Raw genomic sequence first — 10303 nt, forward strand, 5'->3', positions numbered from 1 at the left:
TTTTTTTGAGCAGTATGTCTAGAACAGGCTGTCAAACCTGCGACCCATGGGCCAGATGCATGACACACTGGCCACACCCACATCCAGTTTAGTAAAGGGGGGAGTCGATACATCACCTGATGCCGCAGTAACAATGCAAATTTGACACCACTTTCTAGAACTTTTCAGGATTCTTAACATATATAGCTCTCACATAAGCAGAAAGTAAGAAGAATTAAAATATTTTTGGTCATTTCCACCATCAAGTTTTTAAAAATAAAGAAGTAGTATATGCATTATTGTCTTCTCATTCATTTTTACAGCTCGCTTCCAGAAGGTAACATATATGGCATCAACAATCCTTTTTTTAAAGTTGCCTGTGTGTGAACTGTTCACATTCTGAATATTTTAGAGTTCTGTTATAGGTGGCAACGTGGTTGCTTAATGGGAGACTACTAGGAAAGACCAAGGTAATACACTAGTATAGAAATTTAAGTAAATGTCTTCAGCTGCTGTAGAAGTTTTGACTCTTCCAATATTGAAGTTTTATGCATTTTATTGTTGTGGGGTTTATATCAGCTGCAGAAGAAAAATCAGAGGTCACCTACAACATACAGTGTAATGACTTGCAACAATCACTATGTAGGACAAACAGGCAGAAGACTGGCAGAACACATCCATGAACCCAACAAGCAGTCAGAAGATATGATGAAAGCTCTTTAATTTCACAATTTATGGACAGACTTAACTATAGTTTCAATTGGGAAACTGGGAACGTCCTAGACCAAGCCAAGTCCAAAATGCTAGGGAATTTCTAGAAACCTGGCACTCTGACAAATCTGCCTTCGATAGGCACGACATAAACAGTATCTATAGATTATGCAAAGAGACAATCAACAAACCAAAAAGGGAACAAATAGACTCAAGCATCTATCTACCAGCAATCAGCATCCAGATCATCATAGATTAACTCCAAGATTAACATCAGACCAGGGGTGGGATCCTGCCAGTTCTAACCTCTTCTATAGAAGAGGTTCCACAATCTACAGTGCCGTTTAGAACCGGTTCCAGCTCCCTCCCCCTGCCCATCCACACATCATCAAGATGAAGAGTGAGAGGAAGAATTCTGAGAGTTGAAGTCCACAAGTCTTAAGCTGTCAAGTTCGAACACCCTGGGTTTTTTTCCCTAAAGGGTTAGGGGTGCAAGGGTCTTGTAACTTGACAGCTTTAAGACTTGCGTGCTTCAAATGCCAGAGTTTCTGAGCCAACATTTTGGTTGCTAAGCAAGAGCGTTGTTAAGTGGTTTCACCACATTTTACAAGTTGGCCACGCCCCCCAGTCACATGATTGCCAAGCAACTCCCACGTGGTCACAAGGCCAGCAAGCCACTCCCAACCGGTCTTGTGGCCAGCAAGCCACTCTCACAAAGCAGGCCACATCTACAGAAGAGATTCTAAAAAAATTGAACACACCACTGCAGCAGACCAACAATCAAGTAACGTCTGTAGAGACTCTCAGTCATCCAGATCATGGTTGTCCCAAAAGTGTTTTTTCAGGAAGCAACTGAACTTTCTTGTTTTTTCTTTGAAGATGTTTAGCTTCTCATCCAAGAAGTTTCTTCAGGGAATGGAAACATTTATATTCCTTGCAGACAGCTGGTCATTTGGATCCTTTTAAAGGGTCCTGAAGCACTTGGAAGTTTATCTGTGTGCTCAGGGTCACCTGAGTAATGCTCCTGGTTCTTGTAGTCTGCAATTTTTTCTCTGAAAATCCATTCCTACTCCCACACCATTCAAAGGGTGTTCCATTCCCCACTATCCTGTGAAGAAGTAAACATATTCAAAGAAAAAAAAAAGTCCAGATGCCTCCTGAAAAGCACATTTGGGACAATCAAGTAAACAGTATCCTGATCAAGAAACTGTCGAATAAACTAACAGTAAACAACCCAACAAAAGTACTTTGGATAATCTGCAAGAAAAAAACCAATCTTAAAGACCACCTTCATTATATGTCTACAATATGGAACTTTTATATTAAAACATTATTTAAAAGATAGGCTGATTACATATCATAGTACATGAGAAAAATGTTAAGTTTTTCCTAGTAGTCGGATGACATGAAAAGCAGAAGAAAACTTATCTGAATGGGAGAAGAAAGGAGATGGAACTGCAGTTGACTACAGGTAGTCCTGAACTTACAAGTTTGTTTAGTCACTGTTCAAAGTTACAAGGGCACTGAAAAATGACTTAAGACTGTTTTTCACACTTACAACTGTAGCAGCATTCCCATGGTCACATGAAAAAATTCGGATGCTTATGCAACTGATTAATATTTATGATGATTGCAGTGTCCTGGGGTCATGTGATCTCCTTCTGACAAGTAAAGTCAACGGGGAAGCCAGATTCAGTTAACAACCATGTTACTAACTTAACAACTGCAGTGATTCACTTAACGTGGGTGGCAAGAAAGGTCGTAAGATGGGGCAAAATTCATTTATCAAATATTTTGCTTAGCAACAGAAATTTTGGACTCAATTGTGGTCGTAATTCAAGGATTACCTGTATATAAAAGTCTAGAATTGCCTATTTCAACAACATTTGAACCTGCTCATCTGAATTTCCAACAGAGTTTCTTTTGAACGTGGTGAATCTGGTGCTGAACTGGACTTTACCTGGCTTACTCTTTTTGGTACCGTCCCAAGTACCTGGAAATAATACAAGCACATTCACAACTTTATTAACATGTGCTCTGAATACTTAGTAAGATTTTTAAAATATTAGTGAGTTATATGAGGAAAATAGTAAGTTTGTAAAATGTAAAATGTGACAAAAAGTAATATAATCAGCTCACCCACATAATTAACTGTGGTTATAAAACAAGATGCACCTTCGATGTTAAACAGGAAGCAGCTTTATGCAATATTGGTAGCACACAGGTGCACTTCCTCTTTAAGTTCAGCTGAGAACAGAAGATTTTTCTGCAGTATTTTTAGGTAACAACTCATTCTATGCCTTCCACTATATTCCCCCACAAAAGAGCCAATTAGAATACATTCTATAGATATACTGAAATGAAATAGAAATTAGCCATAGAATTCAGCAAAATTGTGTTGTTTTGATTCTCATGAATGCATCCACCTTGCATTATGAAAGGTCAAATACATGACAAGCAATTATTTTATTTCCGTTTTGAACAGCTCTAATTTCAGTGGTTACTTATGAATCTGATATTTCAGTGGTTACTCAAGTGTACTTACTACCTAACGTTGTCCTGGAAGCATACAAATATTATGACAGAAAGAGAGAATCCTGAACTTATTTAAAATAATATTGTACCACTTAAATAGCATAAGCTTCTAAATGCAAAAGCAGCAACATATTAACAAGGCTTACTTTCCTCCCAAATGAGTAAGGCTATTTACAGTATCTTTTAATTTACATGTAACTGCTAAGAGATTCACTTTCATTTTCTAAATGAATAATATTTTGGAAGAATCAACAGGACATATTACTAGTAAGCTACACTTAAAATGTATTATCTTTATTTCCAAGTCAAAACATTTTTGGTAAAATTGAAATCACCCACTGAAAAAGATAGTATGCACCTGAGAGCAAATTATAAAGCTATAATCAACACACTCATTTTTTCTATAGATACACATACGTTCAAGTAATTCTTTTGTACTGTAGCCATATTTTCTTCCACCGCCTAGTATTTGCAACTATCTAAGGTTGTTAAAGAATATAATCAGATAGTGGATGTTCTGTTTCATACAAATAGTTTAACCTAGTAAGATTTCATTTATGGTGCAGAGAGGAAGCCTGACTTATCTCTCTCACTCACACACACACAAACATACTCAAGGCACACTCATATGTATTGTACTATTGTACTAAATTTGTGTGCTGCTGCAATCACAGAAAAATCTTGGGTGGCTCACAATTTCCTATAATCATATTATTTTAAATGCATGTTGCCTCTTCAATGCTTGATATGAAAGTAATAAAATACTTATGAACCATAACTGAAAACATACCTAGATTGTAATTCTTAAGAAAAGTTATCTCATCTTGTATTATTGGATATTTCTTTAATACAAGAACGAACAGAGAAAGGAACACCAAGGACTTGCCAAATAGACAAATGGATTTTATACTGTTATGTAAAGAGGATTAAACATGTGTAAGTCAATTCATTTAGAGCACAATATTTATAAATATTTCAGAACACCTACATTTTTCTTGTGGATCAAATCTCAAAATTTTTGCATTGTGAATCCACCCTGGGAGAGTTCATTATAGCTGCAACTACAACAGATGTCAACATGGAGGCAAGATCATCAACAAAAGGTGACAGAAGACAATGAACATTGTAGAACAGCTACAACAAAGTCTATTTTAAACCCATTTTATCAACTTCATTTAGCATAATTATCACATATTATTTTTCCACCCAAACACTAGAATTAGTGTCCCATCCACAAAAGCACGTTTTAGCATTCTAGATTGTCAAACATTCCACAATTATCTAAAGGTTAAAGTGAATAGTGACACAGCAAATGTTAAAGATGTTAGAAGCAACCTAAAGGTTGTATAATAACTAAGCCTATAAATATAATATGAAAATTTGGAATATGTAAGTTAATTTATGGCAGGCTATGCAAAGTATTTTAAAGTATTTAAAGAAGTGTTTTCTGAAACATTTGTTGTAAAAAATCTGCACTTCTTGAAGCTTTAAAGCAGCTGTGTTCTTTGAAAGGTTCAGCATAGCTCTTCCCCAATCATTTCCATATCGAAGTGCCTGTATAGCTACTTCATCAACATCCCACTGACAATATTATCTGTGCCTAGGGATATAAGAACCAAGGAACTTCCTGAAGCAGCTGCACTAAGTCCTTGAGAGGGTATGGCCTTTTTCAATACTTTGCACAGGGTTATTGTAGGTAAAAACTAGAGGGAGCTCCTAAAGCAGTGATGGTGAACCTTTTTGGCACCGTGTGCCCAAAACTGGAGCGTGCATGCCAGAGCACCAGAAAACCAAAGGCCACCTGGTCTCTGGGTTTCACGCATGAAGGGCACCGGAAACCAGAGGAGCAGCTGGTGATGGTGCATGTGCCCAGAGAGAAGGCTCTGTGTGCCACCTCTGGCATGTGTGCCATAGGTTCGCCCTCACGGTCCTAGAGGGAAGGCATGATTTAAATTAATAAACAATAAATAGAAAGATATACAGTATCATTTTCTTAGTCAGACCATGATGAATACAATCAAATGTAATTATTGATTCCATGTCAGTTATTCCCCACTGGAGTCCTCTTCTGAAATAAAAGATAGTATACAGCATGTTTGTCCAATCCACATATAACCTGGACAGTTAGTAATAAGAGCCCAGTAGATCATAAACTTTTAAAGGAAGTTGTTATCTATATATGTTAACTATATTATATATTTATATGTGTCCCGTGACAATTCTCACTCAATGAGACCCACACAAGCAAAAGGTTTGACACCCATGATATACAGTATCACAAAAATCCTAGAAACGGTTTTATTGAATTTATATGGCAACTTGTAACACTGAGCATGTTGGTTACCCAAGAGAAACTTAAGTAGCCACAAAGAACCAGATTTTGCTTTGCAGTTTAATCGTCATTATTGAAGATGAGTTTTAATAATGAGATTCATGATTTAAATCTATAGATACTACCTATAAATCTATATACAAATAAAGAAAGATAAATCTATCAGCACAAAGGCTCCCAACAATTTAGAAGCCAGTAATTTTATTATGTAATAAGCTGCACGCTTAAACAACACAAGTAACAAGGGATGTGATTGTTACTACCACAAAAATCCTTACTATACAAAAGCAACAACATCATCTGAACAAGAAAATCGGTACTTTGCAACCACAAAAAGATTCTTACAGAGCAACATTTTTATTAATCTGTTTTTGTAATTTTGTCATTGTATTAAGAAACACAGTAAATCATAATGGAACAAGTAACTAAGAATTGGTTATTCAGTAATCCAAGTATCAACAGTCTTGTATGCCACATAAATATTTTATTGGCTAAAGTTGAGCTACTGCCTTAGAAGCCCAGTACATAGATTTAGTGTAGGTAAGTAGCCTTTTACATACACAAATTACAAATGAAGTTGTAAATCTTTTTATTTTTTTAAACACCTTTACTGTCCAGCTTCCTTTTAAAAAAGGAAGTCAAAAGCATAATGAAACCAGAATTATTCGAACACTTATGCATAGTGTTCTATATTTAATTTTAAAATCTGTACACTTTTCTTCACATTCACTTAGAAATTAGTAATTCAGGATATTCAGAATTTTGATATAATTTCAGAGACTGTCCCAGACAGTCAACACTCTAAAAATTTTACTATGCACATCAAGTCAGTGTCAACTCTTTAGTAACCAAACAGCTTTTCTTCATAAAAATTCTAAATTAGTGAACTGTTTTTCAGTGAATGATTTTTTTAAAAAAATTGGTCATATTATCATTTTATGAAAGTTTTGGAATTATATTCAAAATATATTCATAGTAACATGTTTACAGTCCCCTAAATAAATCTGTCATTTAAGAACTATACATAATGTGATTTATAGGTAAACAATAATTGTTTGAATTTATTATTCCATTTTTATTAGTCAACTTTGCTTTAGTCATCTACTTTCACCAATACAATGAGCCTAAGAAAGCCGCAGTATCAGGCTGATGACAACAATATGTGGAAAGTGGCAGAGATGAAAAATAGATACTACAGAGGAACAAAGTCAAAGTTACCAAGACAACCATAACCCTGGATGCCTTTGCAACAGCAGGACCAAGGAATAAAAAGCTTCTGCCTATCAGGGAGCAAAACACCACCGTCCGTGCTTCTTGAAATCAGGGCCTTAAGTACTGCGTACACCTTCCATAGAAGCTACGGGAAAAATGTGCTGTTTGTGTCCAACACCCGCCCTTGCACAGGAAAGCTCAAGGGAGCAGGTGGAAAAGGGCTTAGGCGCACATCCTCACTGCCACGGGAAAGGAGAGGCGTACGCAATTCTCCAAATACAATTAAGAGGAGGGGGTCGAAATACGCTTTTCTCTTTGACCCATTAAACCAAACGCGTCCCAAATAGAAAAGCAAGGTGACGCTTCTCCCCGCGCTTCCATCTCTATTCCCACATAATTGTACACAGCGCGATCGATTCCGCCCAGAAGGACAGGGAAAGAGTGGTGGGGGGGGAGAGGCGCCAAACACCCGGCTCTTCCGAAGCCGAGGCGCCCAGGAAGCCTTAAACCCACCGACCAGCAACCCGGCTGCTTAGGCCGCCCAGCGGAGAGGACGACAGCGCAGCCGGAGCCGCCTCCGCCACTACTACCGCCGTCCCCTTCCCCCACCCAGGCACACGAAGCAGCAATGCTGCTCCCCGGGCTGCGCTCGCACCCAGCGACGAGCAGGCAGGGCCTAGTTGGGTTCCGGGAAAGGGGGACTGCTAGGCCGCGCCGCCGCGCACAAAGTTGGAGAAGTTAATCACAACAAAAGCCCGGGGAGGAACAGAGTTTTGTCGCCCCGACTCAATTTTACACCGAGGCAACTTGCACCGTCACAGCCCGTCGCCGTCACCTCCCTTGCACGCCTCCCCTTCCTGGAGGGGCTCGGACCCCCTCACACGGCAGGGTGGGGCTCCCCGGGGAAAGCCTTGGGAGAGAGGCGGGCGCGCTTTCAGCTGCCACCCTAAAATCTCTTCTGCCCAGAACGGACCTCCCCCGAGAGGAGCAGGAGAAGAGGAAGATGAGGCGCAGCCAGCTCTTTCCCTGCCAGCAGCACCCCCGTTTCCCGAGGGGGCTCCCCTATTCTTCTCCCACACCTTCGAGCCAGACGGCCGAGGACGCCCCTTCTCTTTAAAGAGAAAGCAGGAGAGGAAGGTGTTAAAAGCCCAACTTCAGATCAGTTCGCTCCCCCTTCCATTATTCATTATTCGAGGGAACCGCACGCCCCTCATTAAGGAGCAGCAGACAACCAGACGGACACCCCCCCTTTCGGTGCAGATCCCCCCAAGTTGCCCTCTCGCAGAGGCTTGGGGGGGGGGGGGTGCCAGGAGAAGGGGAACCAGTCTGGCTGCCAGATCGTCCTCCCCCGTTTGGTCTTCCCGGCATCAGCTCCGCAGTTCCTTCGCCTTCCCCGGCAGCGTCGCGCGCAAGCTCGGGTTATCCGACAGCGCACAGCCGGGAGCGCCCCTCTTGCTATCCAACCCTCCACCCGCACCCGCGCCGTTCCGCAAGAAGGGGCCCCGGCAGCCCGGCGCTTCATTACCGAGGTCAGTAAAGTCGCCGGCTCCTCTCGCTCAAGCTGCCGCCAGCGCTGACCTTTGCATTTGTAGAGGAAGCTGGAGCTGCTGAGTCTTCCGCGGCCGCCATGTTCACGTTTAATCACTGGCTGCTTGTTTATTTCATGGAGACCCTCCCACAGCTCACCCTCCTCCTCTCCGCAAAGCTCCCCAGCCAGAGAGGAGGGACTGGGAGGGCCGCCGCCGCCGCCACTCCCTGCGACGGAAGAGGGCGCGCGCACCCTAGCCCGCCGCGGCCGCCGTCTGTGGCGGGGCGGTTCGCCGAGAGGAAACTTCCGTTGCGACTTAACGCTGGTTGCCGGGACGTAAAACCGGTGTCTTGGAACAGGGAGGGGAAAAAACTCGAAAGGAGCCGTGACCTAAGCAAGAAGGCAGATAAGAAAGGATGCCATTGTACGTGTCGTAACAAAAGAGAAATGGAAACCAATCGGTGTGATGCATCGATTTCCTTTTCTTGGACGACCTAAAGAAAACAAGGCGCTCTTTTGCCGACCATGTAAAAGACCAGATGATCATAATAAGCACATTGGCGCTCTGTCTGTCTCTCTCTCCCTCCCTCTCTGTCTGTCTGTCTCAAGATGAAACGCTTTTCTAACTAAAGGTTAACACGAGTTCTGTCACTATAATCTGTGAAGGAATAACATTACGCCCCACCGCGTATAAGCTGGGTGAGAAGGCATGCCGCGCGGTTTGAAAGTAAATCCTTGCGGTTTTAAATACACAAAACAATGACACCTTTCAGCATAGACACAGCTTTACTGATGAGTTATGTACTTTGGGGGACTATTTGAAAGTTCAGGATGTTCCAGGCCTATCAGGTATGACACCAAAACTGCATGATCTTAGGTCATGATCACTTCCCATTTAGTTTTTTTTAACTGTTGGCGCTATTGGCATTTGAACTACATTCCTGTTCATTTTGATATGCCTATAGGATGGTGCATTTACTAAGATATGCTTTGAGTAAGTTGCCTTATGAAGGAATTGGTTGAATTCTCACAATTTTTTTAAGATCAGAGCTTGTTGCATAAATCAGATCTATACAACCCTAAGCCAAGATCAATAATACAAAGATATCTGTGGAGTCATAGTAAACATAAAGTTATGCAAGCTTAGGATAGAATGAGCATCAGAAATTTTTATCAAGTTTTCCTGTTAAAAATTACACTGTAAAAATGCAAAAATGTGCAAAGAATCTTCTAGTTTATCTGTGGAAATAGATAAATTGATATTTTTCATACTGGTTTGCAGTCACTGTAAATTTCAATAATTTGAGTTTTATTGCCTTAACACTCAGAACATAACAATAAAATAAGATCAATTGCATACCAGTAGATAATCGTGTTTCCATACTTTTGTTTAGCATATTCACTCAAGTGATGCCATAGGCATTTCACACTAAAAGTTTTACAAAAGGTGTGTGTGTGTCTACGTGTGTACAGATTTAAACAGTTTAAGGCTCAGAACATTAACAACCTAGAAAAAGAAGCCTTAGCCCAGCCCTCTCTAAATAATAATACGTTTCCCAAATGTGTAAGCTGCAATGTTCAGAATTCGCCAGCCAGCAAGTCTATTGCTGAAAGTACAGGTTCTCAATTTACGACCACAATTGAGCCCAAATTATATGTTGTTAAGTGAGACATTTGTTAAGTTAGTTTTGCTCCATTTTAGAACAGTTGTTAAGTGAATCACTACAATTGTTAAGTTAGTAACACTGTTGTTAAATGAATCTGGCTTCCCCATTGACTTCTCTTGTCAGAAGGTTGCAAAAGGTGATCATATCATCCCGGAACATTGGCAACGGTCATGAATATGAGTCAATTGCCAAGCATCTGAATTTTGATCATCTGAACATGGGGATGCTGCAATGGTCACAAGTGTGAAAAACGGTTGTAAGTCACTTTTTTCAGTGCTGTTATAATTTTGAACTGTCACTAAATGAATTGTAAGTCGAAGACTACCTGTACTGGGGTTG

The 10303-nt window shown here is 40.6% G+C and overlaps 1 protein-coding gene across 1 annotated transcript in view; it reads right to left on the reverse strand.

The window, feature by feature from the left end:
* The window catches only part of NCOA2 (nuclear receptor coactivator 2), a 132671-nt gene extending 122698 nt beyond the window's left edge, over positions 1 to 9973 (reverse strand). The window contains 1 exon segment of the mRNA XM_032222794.1: positions 8295 to 9973. The gene's annotated coding sequence lies outside the window, so the exon portion shown is untranslated.
* Positions 9974 to 10303: the final 330 nt, after the last annotated feature.

This window comes from Thamnophis elegans, chromosome 8 (genome assembly GCF_009769535.1).
Source record: "Thamnophis elegans isolate rThaEle1 chromosome 8, rThaEle1.pri, whole genome shotgun sequence".
NCBI classification, from domain to species: Eukaryota; Metazoa; Chordata; class Lepidosauria; order Squamata; family Colubridae; genus Thamnophis; species Thamnophis elegans.